Here is a 15,716-nt window from a genome sequence, read left to right as displayed (position 1 = left end):
ATAAATAAGCTTAAAATAATAAAAGAAATACATACATATTTCAATCATCTATTCCACTGCCTCTATTTCAAATGATTAATTTTAAAAGATAATCTTAGTCCTTGGAAATGACTAATCAGGTTCACTTCCTCTATACTCTTTTCTCTTCTGGGAGCCTGGCCTCTGCAGAGATTGACAACTTTCAGAAAGGTAGTCTAGGCTAGTCTGGTGATATTTTATTTTTATTTTATTTTATAGGTTCCACCCTGGGCAGTGGAGGCTTTCAGCTCCTTTGTCCTAAAGCTGATTGGCTAGCTGGCTTGGTGCTTTCTTTGCAAAGTCAGCATTTCCAGATTAAAGGAAATAGGATAGGAACACTCATCTAGATTCTTGTAAAGGAATCTAGGTCCTTGAATCCATTTTTCACCAGAGAACCCTGCATTGAGCAGTGTTGGCTGCAGTCTCATGCATTTTTCCCATTAAAATTTTTTTTTTCCCATTTTAGCAATTGTTCATTGTGTGTTCCTTTCTGTGGCAACCCTCTGAGAGGAGGAGGGATAAAGGATAGATACCTAAATCTGAACAGAATCTTTTCTGACACTGCAGAAGTGTGGTTTCCTGGATATGATGAAACATCTTAAAGTAATGTGCATTTTGTGGGTGCCTTTGACTCTTCCTCCCTGACTAGGCTAGTTCCTTTAGGGCAGAGATTATGTTTTGTTCCCAGATGTATTCCCAGTGACTAACATGATCTCTAGCATATGGGAAGCATTCAATAAGGTTTGTTGAATGAAGAAAGGAAATAGTGCCCCCGGCATTATCTATTTTCTCTGAAAGAGGGCAGTATCATATTCTCACAGTGAGCCATTCCTTCTTCCTTTTTCCCTAGCAGGAGAATTCACCTCTCCATCAATGATTTTGTTTCCAGCTCTCTGGAGGTAACAGAGATTCTAAAGGTCATTTGCTGCTTTTGGAACTGTCCCTTCATGCAGCTTTCCATCTTTTACTGAAATTCTGGTACAAGCTGTATTCCAGTGTGGAATTAGGACTCCCTACGTCGCTGCATAGACCACCAGCAGCCTTTAGTGTGGTCAGCTCACTGCTCCAGGACCATCTAAGGATTCTGATGGCCATGTATACTTAATCATGTTTCTTTTAGCTAGGAGAATTGGAAGTTCATCTTGCCTCTGCTCATTCAAATTTTATTCTTTCTCTGTGTCCAGTGAATTCCCTAGCGTGATTTTCTTGGAACATGTATGGGGCTTGGAATCCATATCACTCATTTGGCACTAATTTGGCTTCCCTGCATTGTTAGTATACGCTATTATAGAGGTTCTTAAACGTTTACCAGAATCGCCTGAAGGACTTGTTAAAACAGATTGTTGGGCACCACCCCCAGAGTTTCTGATTCAGTAGGTATGGGGTGGAGTCTGAAAGTTTGCATTTTTAATAAGTTCTCAGGTGATGTTGATGCTGATTCTGGGACAATATTTTGAAAATGACTGGCCATGTAGTTCTTAATCCTGGAAGCACATTAGAATCACCTGGGACTACTTCTAATCTATACAATGCCTTGGCCCCGTTTAATCAAATTACTAACCACTTTAATCAGAATTACTGGATGGGGGACACAAACATTGGTAGGTGTAGAAGAAATCATCCTTTTCCTCTCCCAGAATTCGTTACAGGTCTATAAATTAGTAACTTCTGGCAACTTGGAAATAATGGGGACAAACACATCTCTGAAATGTTGCATTTTTTCAATATAATTTATTGTCAGATCTGTTCCCATACAACACCCGGTGCTCATCCCAACAGTGCCCTCCTCAGTGACCATCACCCACTTCCCCCACCCTACCCCCCATCAATCCTCAGTTTCTTCTCAGTATTTAAGAGTCTCTTATGGTTTGGCTCCCTCTCTCTCTGTAACTTTTTTTTTTCCCTTTCCCCTCCCCCATGGTCTTCTGTTAAACTTCTCTAGGTCCACATATGAGTGAAAACATATAGTATCTGTCTTTCTCTGCCTGACTTATTTCATTTAGCATAACCCTCCAGATCCATCCACATTGCTACAAATGGCCAGATTTCCTTCTTTCTCATTGGCATGTAGTATTCTATTGTATATATAAACTACATTTCTTTACCTATTTGTCAGTTGATGGACATTTAGGCACCTTCCATGATTTGGCTACTGTTGAAAGTACTGCTATAAACATTGGGGTACATGTGTCCCTATGCATCAGCACTCCTGTATCCTTTGAGTAAATTCCTAGCCGTGCTATTGCTGGGTTACAGGGGAGTTCTGTTAATTTTTTGAGGAACCTCCACACTGTTCTCTAGAGTGGCTGACCAGTTTGCATTCCCACCAACAGTGCGAGAGGGTTCCTGTTACTCCACATCCTTGCCAGCATCTATAGTCTCCTAATTTGTTCACTGATGTGAGGTGGTATCTTAGTGTGGTTTTGATTTGTGTTTCCCTGATAATGAGTGATGCCAAGCATCATTTCATGTGTCCGTTGGCCATCTGGATATCCTCTTTGGAGAAGTGTCTGTTTATGTCTTGTGCCCATTTCTTCACTTATTTATTTTTTGGATGTGGAGCTTGGTGAGTTCCTTTTGGGTTTTGGATACTAACCCTTTATCAGATGTGCCATTTGCAACTATCTTTCCCCATTCTGTTGGTTGCCTATTAGATTTGTTGATTGTTTCCTTTGCCATGCAGAAGCTTTTTATCTTGATGAGGTCCCAATAGTTCATTTTTGCTTCTGATTCCCTTGCCTTTGGAGATGTATCAAGTAAGAAATTGCTGTGGCTGAGGTCAAGGAGGTTATTTCCTGCTTTCATCTCTAGGGTTTTGATGGTTTCCTGTCTCACATTTAGGCCAATCATCCATTTTGAGTCTATTTTTATGTATGATGTAAGAAAGTGGTCCAGTTTCATTGTTCTGCATGCTGCTGTCCAATTCTCCTAGCACCATTTGTTAAAGAGACTTTTGTCCTTTGGATACTTTTATCTGCTTTGTCAAAGATTAGTTGGCCATACATTTGTGGGTTTAACTGTGAGTTCTCTATTCTATCCCATTGGTCTATGTCTCTGTTTTTGTGCCAATACCACACTGTCTTGGTGATGACAGCTTTGTAGTAGAGGCTAAAGTCGGGGATTGTGATGCCTTCCAGTTTGGTTTTCTTCTTCAATATTACTTTGGCTATTCGGGGTCTTTTGTGGTTCGATACAAGTTTTAGGATAGTTTGTTCTAGCTTTGAGAAGAAAGCTGGTGCAATTTTGATTTTGATTGCACTGAATGTGCAGACTCCTTTGGGTAGTAATGACATTTTAACAATATTCTTCCAATCCATGAGTATAAAATGTTTTTCCATGAAACAGTGTATTTTTAAAATGCCAGTGAGCCATGTTTCTTTACAACAATGATTCTCACACTGTGGTCCCTTGACCAGCATCTTCAGTATCACCTGGACCCCAAACCAGACAGATCTACTCAGTCAGAAACTTGAGTCATAGAGCCCAGGGATCTCTATTTAATAAGTTGTCTAGGTGATTCTGATGCTCACTCAATTTTGAGAACTACAGTCCTATTGGTTAGGTAGGTGGTTTGGTAGTTAAATCAATCATCCTTGTCATAGCTGTTCAGTAGAATGACCTGGAGAGTGTTTAAATATATATAGCCCCCAGCCTCTGATGTTCTAATTTAATTGTCCCTGGTGGGCCTCCATTGTTTTCAAAGCATCACAACTGATTCTATAGAGTAGTCAGGGTTGTGAGATGACAAAGTATTACTTTGTAACCAATTAACCCAACCATTTATAGTGGCTGTATGTTTATTTTCACCAACCATTTATAGTGGCTGTATGTTTATTTTCACCAACCATTTATAGTGGCTGTATGTTTATTTTCACATGAATGAATATATCTTCTGGTTGACTAGATATGTTATAAATGGATATTATAGTCAAAATTATTGCTATAGACTGAATGTTTGTGTCCCCTCAAAATTTATATGTTGAAATTGTATCCTCCAGCATATAGTATTAGGAGATGGGACATTTTATAAGTGACTAGGTCATGAGGGCAGAACCCTCATGAATGGGATTAATACCCTTAAAAAAGAGACCTTGAAGACTTCCTTTGCCACTTCTTACATGTGAGATCACAGAGAGATGATGACCTCTGTGAACCTCAAAGCAAGCTACTACCAGACATGGAATCTCCTGGTGCCTTTATCTTGGACTTTTTAGCTTCTAGAACTGTGAGAAATGAATTTACATTGCTTAAAAGCATCGCAGTCTATGGTAGTAAGTTATAGCTGCCCAAATGAATTAAGACGGACACCATCACCAAGTGTTTTTGAGGACTTAGGGTAAAGTTGTAGGAAGTAGATTATGTGGGAAGTACAGTGAAAAATACTGAGGGTACAAGTAACATGGCACAGTTCTTGAGTATTTAAAGTATAGAAAGGGAGAGAGGGTGTTGTAGCTTAATGACAAAAATGGTCATAATTATTCCCCTTCCTGTGTCCACACCCCTTTGCAATGTGCCTCTATTTCTCTATATATCTAGAGGTCAACATATTTCTTGATTCTTGTATCTGAGCTGGCTGTGTGTCTTGACTGGATCAACAGAATATGGTAGAAATGACATTGTGTCATAACAGGCATCCAGAAGCCTTGTGCACACCTATGTTCTTTTTTGGACCCCCAATGTCATTATGAGGACAAGGTCAACTTAGATTGCTAGAGATTAAAAGATCATGTGACACAGAGCTGAGTCCCAGCTGAGGCCATCCTAGATTGGCAATCCTTAATATCCATCAACAACATGGGCACATGAGGGAGCCCAGCTGAAAGCAAAAGAGTGCGTCAGCTGATGTTGGCCCAAATTGCTGACTATCCGAACCATGAGGCAAATAAATGATTTTTCTAAGATACCAAATTTTGGGTAGTTTGTGAAGCAGCAAAGCCTAAGTGATACAGATACTATAAAATTTATTCAAGGGTTATTAATCTGAACTGATGAATGTTAACATAAGATAGTGCTTTACAGACAACAAATTGCATGTAGGAAGAAGTGAGAATAATATACACTGCCTGAAATTAGCATTAAATCCTTTGGCATGTTAGCATATCAAAATCAAATCCTTTTTAAAAATATGTATTGAACTAATATTATTCATAAATTATTTTTTTCAGCAAGGAAGGGGAGGTTTTGTGATTCATAGGGGATAAGAATTAGAGTCACTTAGGTAGCAGAAAACTTGTAGCACTGAATGGGAGAGAAGAGATTAAAACATTAGGTAAGGAAACTTCGGAGTTATATAAAAGGGTGGATAACTTGTTCAAAGGGTCATAATATTTGTTGGGAATAGATATTAAGCGAAAGAGTTTCATTAATTTGTACAGTATGTTAGTCTTCTAACTATAGGGCATCTCTTCTAATCTATTATGGCAGCTGTTGTCTTCATTAACGCATATGTGACATATTTGCTGTTTCCTTTCCCTGATAGAGTCTGTAGCTCTCTTTTGGTTCTCAAAGGGATCACTGAAGGTCAGTCTCCATCCCCATGTTAAGAATCCATAATTCTAAAAGATTAACAACAAAATTCAAAGTGTCTGTGCAGCATGATAAATATGTAGAGTGCAGATAAGTGCTTTAAGAAAAAATGAGAACCTCATTGGGGCCACTGGTAGAAAAAGTGCTACCATGGGCCAAGTATTTTTTGTGTGTCAATTTATTTATTCCTCAAAAATGCTCTAAAGGGTACTTGCTGATGATGCAAGCTGAAAGAGTCTGAGGACCCACAGTGGGGGATCCCACAGGACCAGCCAAGAGGGCCCTTGACTTTGCACATGATAGAAATCAGATGCAAGCCAAGAAGTGAGAGCATTTTATTGAAGATGTAGACTGAGTATAGATATAGAATATCCAGAGACTTGGAAATGAAAGAATAGTGAGTCTCATCTTTGCTTGGGGTCTGGAATTTTTATTGAGATCTGGTGTATATGTCCTCTCTGGCATCCAGGGACTGGTTAAAACAAACACAAGTGTTTAGGCATCCTCCATAAGTCACTTATGCCCTAGAAACAGGAGTCTTGGCATCAAGGTGTCTGGAGTCAGTGGTCTTGGAGAACATACAGGATAACCTCCTCTGATCACCCCTTAGATGTTATCTGTTTTGGGGAAGGTGTTGAAGAAATCTTTAACTCCTGGAACTTTACAAAGAGTACATACATTATCTGTACCTTAAGGAGTGTGTAGCATGGGGGTGTAGGTTGTAGCAAGAATAGAGGCAGCAAAAAGGCAGTCTTTCATGGGGTTCCTTCAGCTTCCCTGTCTCAGTTATTATCATCACTTTACAAATGAGGACACTAGCGCTGAAGATTATGGGACTAGTGAATCCGTTATAATGTTTTGATCAGAAGCAAAAGAAAACCCAACTCCAACTCTCTTAAACAATACAAGTGATTAGCTCATGTAATTGAAAATGGTGAGACAATGTCAGCTTCAGGTTCGGTTTGATCATGTCCTCAGCTCCTTTGCTTCAATATTCTTCGCATTCAGCCCTTCTCCTTGCCTTGGCTTTGTCTCCCAAGTACCTTATGGTAGCTGCAGCAGTTCCAGGCTTCTGAATGGTATACCATACTACCCTTAAGGAAAGGAAACAATCAAAAGCTTTACTAGGCTAAAACAAACCTAGGTCACTTGTCCACTTCTGAATCCATCACTATGTCTATAAGAAAACCATGTGCTAATTGGCTTAGGCTGGATTATCGCTACTCTTCAAAGACTTAATAGTAGTGGGTTTATATTGAGAGCTTTTCTTTTTTTAATTGTAGGTAACAAAGGGTGGAATATTGGTTTCAGGAGTAGAATTCAGTGATTTTTCACCTAAATACAACACCCAGTGCTTATCACAAGTTCCCTCCTTAATACCCATCACCCATCTAGCCTATTGGCTCACCTACCTCCCTCTGTCAACCCACAGTTTGTTCTCTATCTGTAAGAATCTCTCGTGATTTGTTTCTCTCTCTTCTCTCACCTGCTCATATGTTTTGTTTCTTAAACTCCTCATATGAGTGAAATCATATGGTATTTCTCTGATTGACTTATTTTGCTTAGCATAATGCATTCTAGTATCTCCATGTTATTGCAAATGGAAACATTTCATTCTTTTTGTTGATTGCTTTATTTTATTTATATTTCAATTAATTTATTTTTTAATTTTTATCCAAGTTAGTTAGCATATAGTGCAACAACGATTTCAAGAGTAGATTCCTTAATGCCCCTTACCCATTTAGCCTGCTCCCTACCCACAACCCCTCCAGCAACCCTCTGTTTGTTCTCCGTATTTAAGAGTCTCTTAAGCTTTGTCCCCCTCCCTGTTTTTATATTATCTTTACTTCCTTTCCCTTATGTTCATCTGTTTTGTATCTTAAAGTCCTCATATGAGTGAAGTCATATGATATTTGTCTTTCTCTGAGTAATTTCGCTTAGCATAATATCCTCCAGTTCCATCCATGTACTTGCAAATGGCAAGATTTCATTCTTTTTGATTGCTGAGTAATACTTTACTGTGTGTGTGTGTGTGTGTGTGTGTGTGTGTGTATGTGTGTGTGTGTGTGTACACACACATACCACATCTTCTTTATCCATTTATCAGTTGATGAACTTTTGGGCTCTTTCCATACTTTGGCTATTGTTGATAGCACTGCTGTAAACATTGGGGTGCATGTGCCCCTTTGAAACAGATTGCTTTATTTTTTTAAAGTGTATTTATTTTGAGAGGAGAGAGAGAGTGCAGAGAAGAGACAGAGAGAGAAAGAGGGAGAGAGCAGGAGAGAGAAAATCTCAAGCAGGCCCTGTGTTGTCAACGTGATCATGACCTGAGCCAAAATCAAGAGTTGGATACTTAACCAACTGAGCCACTCAGGTGCCCCATCTTTTTGTTAACTGTTTTTAAATGGTCACAGATCATCCCTTGAACAATGGTCAAAAACGTTCCCATTCAAAGCCCTTAGCCCTCACACAAATGGCAGAAGGAAGAAATAGGAAGCCAGTAATATCTGCCTTGGCTAGTAAGTGGTGGGGACAGCATTTGAGCTCTTTTTCTCCAAGTCCAACCTCATGTTCTTTTCCTCAAGACTGCCCTGTCTTTATCCTGGAAGTAAGACTTGAACTGAGCCTTCAGGGTTGGGCCTAGGGAGGTGATCTTAAAATGTTCACTAACTTGTAAAAGCTTCTGAGGTCTGGGAATGAAAAGCATAATTGTATGTGGACCCTGAAAGTTAACAGTAAGGGTTTTGCCTTACTCCATTGGTAGAGTTATTAGAGGACTGGCAGTCATTTGTTCTACTATCCTGACAATTCAGGGAATTTTCATCGGCAGCAATTTTTGTAAAGGAGGGGTTAAAATGACTTCTTAGATGTTGACGGTCCATCTCTAATAGTGCATGTTAGCAGAAGGAAGACAAAGCTACAATTCATCTGCTAGGTCTTGGTGATGTCATAAACACTTATGACAGCAGTAGAACTTTAAGATTGAATTACCTTCTTTGTACCCACTGAAGGAGCAGACTTTGCTGTGTATAACACATTGTGTAAGCTAAACAGCATTTGATGGTTTTCACATGGCACATGGGAAGATGGGAACTTGATCTGTGAACCTAAAAGATCATGAATCTGATATGTGGAAAGACAATTTGACCCTGCAAATTGCTTTGGTCTCCGATATATAATTCTAAAATTAAAGAAATTAATATGTGCTGACATTTCCCTAATCTAATCTTAAGGCATCACAGTTTGATTAATCTAATGAGGAGTCCTAAATTGAGAACTTCATTATGTAACTAATGATGCTATAGTGCAAGATCATCAAATTAGTTAATGAGTCAAATCTACTAAAAGTTATTGGTTGAAGTACACATAGTGGGCAAGGGAATTTAACTGAATCTATTTATTTTCTCTTAGCAGTGGAACATTTTGTAGGAATATTGCCATTTGAATATTTGAGGAGTAGAAAACATGGATGATTTATGCAAGGTTTTAGTTTATAAACTATAAATACCAGCTTTGCAAATCAGAAGGGCTGTGGATGATAGAGAATTGCTAATGCCTCCAAAGTCAAGGAAAAAATGGGATTAACAGGAGATTGTTAAAAAATATTCTTAAAATTTCATCACATAAAATACAGAACTAGTTCTGGAATTAAGTTTTTTAAATGCTCGTATTAAGCATGCTTTCTCTTTCAAATTACCTTTCTTTCCCTTTCCTTCCTCCTCAGTTAAAAATAAAGATAATTTTCATATGCTAACTGCCCTCCTTCCCCCCAACCCTATAAACAATTAAACCATTTAGGTCATACTTCAGTTTTTTAAAAAAAATTACTTTTCATCTTTGGTCACCTTTTTTATATTCTTATTTTTTGTTATTATTGGAATAAATCTTTAAAAATAAGATTTTTTTCTCTAGATATGTTTTTTTCCATACAATTCAGAGTGACTAAGAAATTGTGAATCATGTTTTACCTTAATGAACATAAAGTTGTTGAGAAGATACCAATCATTAAAAAGGATCAAAATCTATTTAGCTATACTTTTTTACATTTTTAGTGAAAAAAAAATGATTCATGAAAGTCCTTTGGCATTCTGTGGTTGCTCATAGTAGAGCTGAATGTGAAATTAAATTCATGTTGGGGGCAGTCCAAAAATTTATCAAGAGAACACTTAAATCACTGCTGAAAAAAAATGTTCTTAGGTGTTAACTACTGTGAGATGTGCTCAAAATTGAAATAAAATAAATGTTTCAATTTAAATGATGTAAATGTAAGAAAATCATATAATAATAAAAGACCCTATCAGTAAAGATTGATTTGTTGTGTTTCTTAACACTGTTAGATTACTCAAGGGCTTGGTACTGTCAAAAATAACAAAGACCCTTCTTTTATCAAGTATGCTTTCTTTTTATGATAATGCCTGATTAATTCTTATATGAAATGCATTTAACTGATTCAGATGTTTATAGGAATCTAACTTTCAAATATTAAAATAAAATTGATTAATTCTTGTGCCAATTCTGAATAAAGAAGTAATATTTTAATATGTTTTTTATAAAGATGGCTCAACAGAGCAAATATACCCTAAATATGAAAACAATGTAAGACTTTTTAACTTATAGGTTCTTGCTCTATTCAGTCTCACTTTTACTGAGATATTGGCAACTTCTTATTTTGTGGCATCTCCCCTGGTGTTTACTTCTTGAAAGATTTTTATGCCAAGGTAGACTTGTGGCTTGGGGTGAAATGAACTGGTTAACCAAGGCTTGGCTGAAGAGAGATGCCAACCCAAATAGATAAAACCTGTGAATTTCACCCACTAAACCATAAGGCCTTATCTAGTGTGAATGGAATGCAGAAGTCATTAATGGTGTACTTTGAAGCCTATTCCCCTGAGGGCACTGATTCAAATCCTGCCTCTACAAGGTAAGTCTTGGAAAAATGTTGCAGACTGAGGGCTGTGCAGTCAATTACGTGAAATGAGTTGGTGGTTTGAGTCAAGAGCTTAGTTGACCAAGGTCCAACTCAACAAAAACCACTAATACAATTTAAACCCTTTTGTCAGTATCTTAAAGAGAATGACTTAATGCCAATTGACTGAGTGGTCATCTTCTTCACTAATATTTCTTGTGGGGTCCACATAAGAACACTTGATTCTTGGGCTAATCCTGAGGTCCCTGCTCAGACAAAAATGAAACTGCTCACTTCTACAATGTCAAGTGTGAGAAGAGCTTAATTAAACCCATTTTGTTTCATAAAACAACTCCTTGGCCTCCTTGTAGAGATCGGTACCAGTAGACTGTAGACAGAACTCAACTTTGTACAACAGTATAGTACTTTGGTTTTTATAGACTATCAGATATTGAGGGTGGGTAGATCAAACCAAACTACAGGTGTCTAGATAGGCAGAAATCTAGTATTGAAACAATGAGAAAGAATTAACCTGTCTTTAAGTAGGACATTTTAAATTTTAGAATTGGAAGAATGTTTGAAATGAAAAGAAAGAAATCAACATTTAATATTTACAACAAGTCTATAAGGGAGTTATTCTGTTTTAGAGGAAGAGTATAATTACATTTGACTAATAAATAAGATACACATAGTTCTAGAAATAGGTTTTAAATGTTTGTATTAAGCATAATTCCTCCTTCAAACCACCCTTCTTTTTTCCTTCCTCCCCAAAATAAAATAATTCTCATAGGTTACCCATCCCTCCTCCAAAAGAAAAAAAAAAACAACCCAAACAATTAAACCATTTAGGTCATAGTTCATATGGCCCAGACTACATTGGATGCCAGCCCATAGGCATTCTGCCAAAAATGTAAGGCTGTACCTGGGCTGACACTTGCCACCAGGAGGTTTCAGTTATATCCTGAGATCAGATCACATTTTATTCTTGGAAGTAGAAGAAGAAATTCATACTTAAACTGCTATTATGGGCCAACACAAACTGAGTTTTCTACAATCTGAAAAACACTCTTTCCCCCTGGGGCCTGTCTCAGGGCCCTCGGGTTTACCTGGTGTGGGCAGGACATCAGAGACACAGAAATGGCAGTACCTGCTCTGGGCTGGAACAGGCACAATATAGATGTGATAGAGCCAGGTCAGGTATGGAGTGGTAACTGCTTGGCCTAAAAACTTTATATCTTTAGAAAGCTTTACTTTCTCTCAGGTAACAGCCTCTCTCTCTCTCTCTCTTTCCCTCTCTCCCTCCCTCTCTCCTTCACACAAACACACACACACACACACACACACACACACACACACACACACACACACACCTTTTGGTCTGTTTGCCTGTCATCTTGATTCTCGTCCATTCTAAATTCCCAGTATCTTTCTGTAGCCACTTTGACTCTAGCATCCTAAGACAAGAGCAATGTGTATGCTTCCTTCCTCATTTCAATAGTCCTGTTTTCCTCAGGAAATGTAACACATCTATTAATACAGTCAGTGGATCTTAATGGGTTAATACACATCTCTTTCACATGTTGCCTTCTTCACTTAAGGATTATTGCCTTAATCCAGAACCATAATTCAAATGATGATGTCAATAAAATAAGGAATCATTTGAAGAGTAATGAGAAGGATCCCAATGGAAAATAGAAGGCATGCTTGAATGAACAATAATTTGAGGAAGATTTATACAAAGGGGCTATTTAGAAAGGTATAGGTAAAGTGGAGGATATCCACAAGGCAGAGGGAAGTAACCTGGGGTTGGTAATCTGTTACTTACTCTTGAAGGGATGAGGAGAAAGAGCTGTTACAAGGCAAGCTGCCCTGACAGGATCAGTTGCCTTTAGCTGCCTGTGGTGACCTTCCAGAGAGGGAGACAGGAGATTCAGCATCTCCCCTCACCTTCTTTGTTCTACCCTTTTCCTCCTTCTGTTCCTCATGGGTAAACTCAACTGGAAGCTACTGGATTAGGGGCTATATATAATACAGAGTGGAGAAGAACTGAATGTGGCTCTGGAGGGGCAAACAGAAGGTGGCTAGCATTTGGACATTTGCCAAGAGGTAAGAATTTTGACAGAACACTTTAAGTGATGTGGTGTAGGTTTCCTGCCAATTTCTTCTTTCCTGGAATCTGACCCCAATGTCACAGATTTGGAAAGTGAAATTATGACTATAAAAGTTTACAACACCTTTGAAGGTCATTAGCACAAGAAGCTATTAGACAGTGACTTACCTGAATTTTCCTTTACTCTCTTTCTCTCTTTTAGATTCTCCCTGTTCCTTGATGTTCTCTTGAAGAATTGGCCAAATAAAGTAGAAAGTGACATCATATTATTTTTGCCAATGTAGCCAGTCATTAAACCCCTTGAAAAACTCTGGTGGAAAAAGACACACAAGAAAAGGAGGGGGGTAGTTTGTAATAGTCAAAAATTAACCAAATAACTTCATTTGTCTATGTAACTGCCACTTACTGAACATCTACCATTTGCAAGAAACTGCACTAGGTATTAATTTACATGTAAAGAATTGGTGGCCAGTTTCCCTGACGTCAAAGAATTTATAGTTTGATTATGTGAAGGTGTGAGGATAGGCATATGGACATGTGGTTCAAAGTGTAAGGATGCAGATTTGATTCAGGTTTCCCCTCTGACCTTGAAGGCCAGCTAACACCGGTAACATTTCTGGGGGTGGGCCTAAAGATGGAGGTTAAGACTAGTCACGCCCTACCTGAGGGTCCTAGTCACGCCCTACATGAGGGTTCTGGGTCCACTCTGTAATTGGTTAAAGTAACTGTCAATGATGTGATGCTATAATGATTGAACCCCTGTACCTGTGTCACAATTTCCTGTAACTCCCCTTCCCAAACTCATAAAAGGCCCTGCCCCGCCATGTTTGGGGGCTCACTCCACATGGATCCAGTGTGTTGTTGAAGTCTGTGAGCCGGAGTTTAGGCTGGCGGGGCCTAAATTCGTAATAAAGCCCTTTGCTTTTGCATGCGTGCTTCGGCCTCCCTGGTGGTCTCTGGTTTTTGGGGGCGATATTAAAATCTGGGTACAACAAAAGAAGTGAAAGAATTGTCATACAGTTTTAACTCCAAATAGTGAATGAAAATGCTAGATGGTAAGCAGACAGGTATCTGGGTCCTTCACATATTCCTTCACATTGAGTCCAAGTCCAAGGAGGTTTCTATATAGAAGTAATGTCCAAATTTCTAAGGATAAATAGAATTAATCAGGTGAAAGAATGTAAAAACATTAAAAGGAGAAAAATCACTAGATGTGCCAGGGAAGAGTTGTGAGGAGAGATGTCAATTTAAAGATGGTAAGGTTAGTATGAAGGCTTTAACAGATTGGATGGGGGTATGGGACTGTTGATAGATCAGACTAGGGCGGTAGGTAAGAACCAATTTACTGAGTCTTCATGTCATGCCAAAGAGCTTGGTTTTTATGATAACAACAGGAAGCCTCTAAAGGATCCAAAGAGGAAGTGATAGTTAGATTTACATATTAATAGTTTACTCTGGCAGCTGTGTTGAGATTGACTGGAATTCAGCAGAGATGAGGAGTTTCTGAATTGAGAAGCTGTAGCAAGAGAAATGGGGATGAAGGGAGAGAGTCAAAAGACTTTGTATAGTTATAAGCAGTTGGAATCACAGTTGATTGTCAGAAAACTTGGGTGATTCTGCCTTATTTTCATCCAGTGAAACAAACAGATAGCTTGTGGTGCCATTCACTGAGGTGTAGGAGACAGAAAATGGGACAAGTGTGACAAAGAGATGGGAGATCAGTTTCAGATATTTAAGCTTGAGATATCATTAGGACATCCAGGTGAAGGTGTAAGATTGTTAGACAGTTGGATCTGTAGATAAAACTGGGGATATAGATTGCACAGTGGACTTTGTTTTTCATTGCTGTTCCCAAATGGCTGAAAGGTAACATTTTCATAAACCTAAAGTACATAATGCATCTTTTGGTGGTGGTGTAAGGACACAGGTCTGAATCAAACTGACTCTGACCTTGGAGGCCTAAGTGTCAGTTTCTCAGAATCATTAGACAATAGAAGGGCACACATTGCCCAAGGCAGGAGGGACAACCCTGGTAACACCCAATCAGGAAAGGCCAGTTAACACCTTTAACATTTCTAAGGGCAGGCCTAAAGACAGAAGCTGCGCCCTACTACATGAGGGTCCTGGGTCCACTCTGTAATTGGTTAAAGTTACTGCCAATGATGTTATACTATAATGATTGGACCCCTGTACCTGTGTCACAATTTCCTGTAACTCCTCCTTCCCAAACCCATAAAGGCCCTACCCCGCCTTTGTTCGGGGCTCTCAGCACGGATCCACTGCGTTGGTGAGGTCTGTGAGCCCGAGCTTATAAGCCCATAATAATAAACCCCTTTGCTTTTGCATGCATGACTCAGTCTCCCTGGTGGTCTCTGGTTTTTGAGGATGATATTAAAAATCTGGGTATAACAGTGGCAGGATCCAGGCCAAGTACAATGTCCTATAATTCTCTTTCATGAGAAATAGTTTTTATAAGAAATAGTATTTATAAGAAGTGTGGATGAGGGGCCATGGGATGTGGTGGAGAAAAATGCAAATTGAATCTTTTTGTCAATTGGGACCAGGAATGAAAATGGAAGTCTAGAATATCATATTACTTTAAAGTTTTAGAAATAAGGAGAGTGTTCTTAAAAATACATACACAAATACAATAATTGCATAGGTAAGAAAATAATATTGGCCATTATAGACCAAGTATTGAATATGAGTCAGCACAAATGAGCAATTGTTACCACAGAGAGCATAAGGCAGACAGTAAATTTTGGAATATATATTCAGGAATGTAAGTCATGGTTAAAAGCCACAGTAAGTACTAGGTGAAGTTCGGAGAACTTGACAAGCCTCCAAATATAAAATGAACTGATTTTGAAAATACAGAATGCAGTAATATATCAAAGATAATATTTGGGGTTGAGTTTTGTGTATTATACTATATCAGTTAATATGTGCTGCTGATCTAGTTACTTACTTAGTAGCCTGCCTGTGAAATAAACTAACTTTAGATGCTTTGCCACAGAAACAGACCAAATTTTACAGGCTAAAGCTATGTCTCTTCTCATATATTTCCACCATGCATTTTAATTTTAGGTACCTTGCATTTATGAACGTTATGTGACTTATTTTAATACTTATTTTGAGTTAATAAGTGATCAA

General features: G+C 38.4%; 1 long non-coding RNA gene across 1 annotated transcript; it reads right to left on the bottom strand.

Moving 5' to 3' along the window:
- Positions 1-6,439: 6,439 nt before the first annotated feature.
- Positions 6,440-13,261, bottom strand: LOC115273071. Its single transcript, XR_003900648.1, has 3 exons — positions 13,226-13,261; positions 12,732-12,873; positions 6,440-6,638 (listed from the first exon to the last, which is right to left on the bottom strand). It is a non-coding gene; the product is annotated as an uncharacterized LOC115273071 (long non-coding RNA).
- Between the last annotated feature and the right edge of the window lie 2,455 nt (positions 13,262-15,716).

Source organism: Suricata suricatta, chromosome 12 (genome assembly GCF_006229205.1).
Source record: "Suricata suricatta isolate VVHF042 chromosome 12, meerkat_22Aug2017_6uvM2_HiC, whole genome shotgun sequence".
Classification (NCBI taxonomy): domain Eukaryota; kingdom Metazoa; phylum Chordata; class Mammalia; order Carnivora; family Herpestidae; genus Suricata; species Suricata suricatta.
The sequence above is the reverse complement of the archived record's forward strand: the minus strand, read 5'-3'. Positions and strand labels throughout refer to the sequence as shown.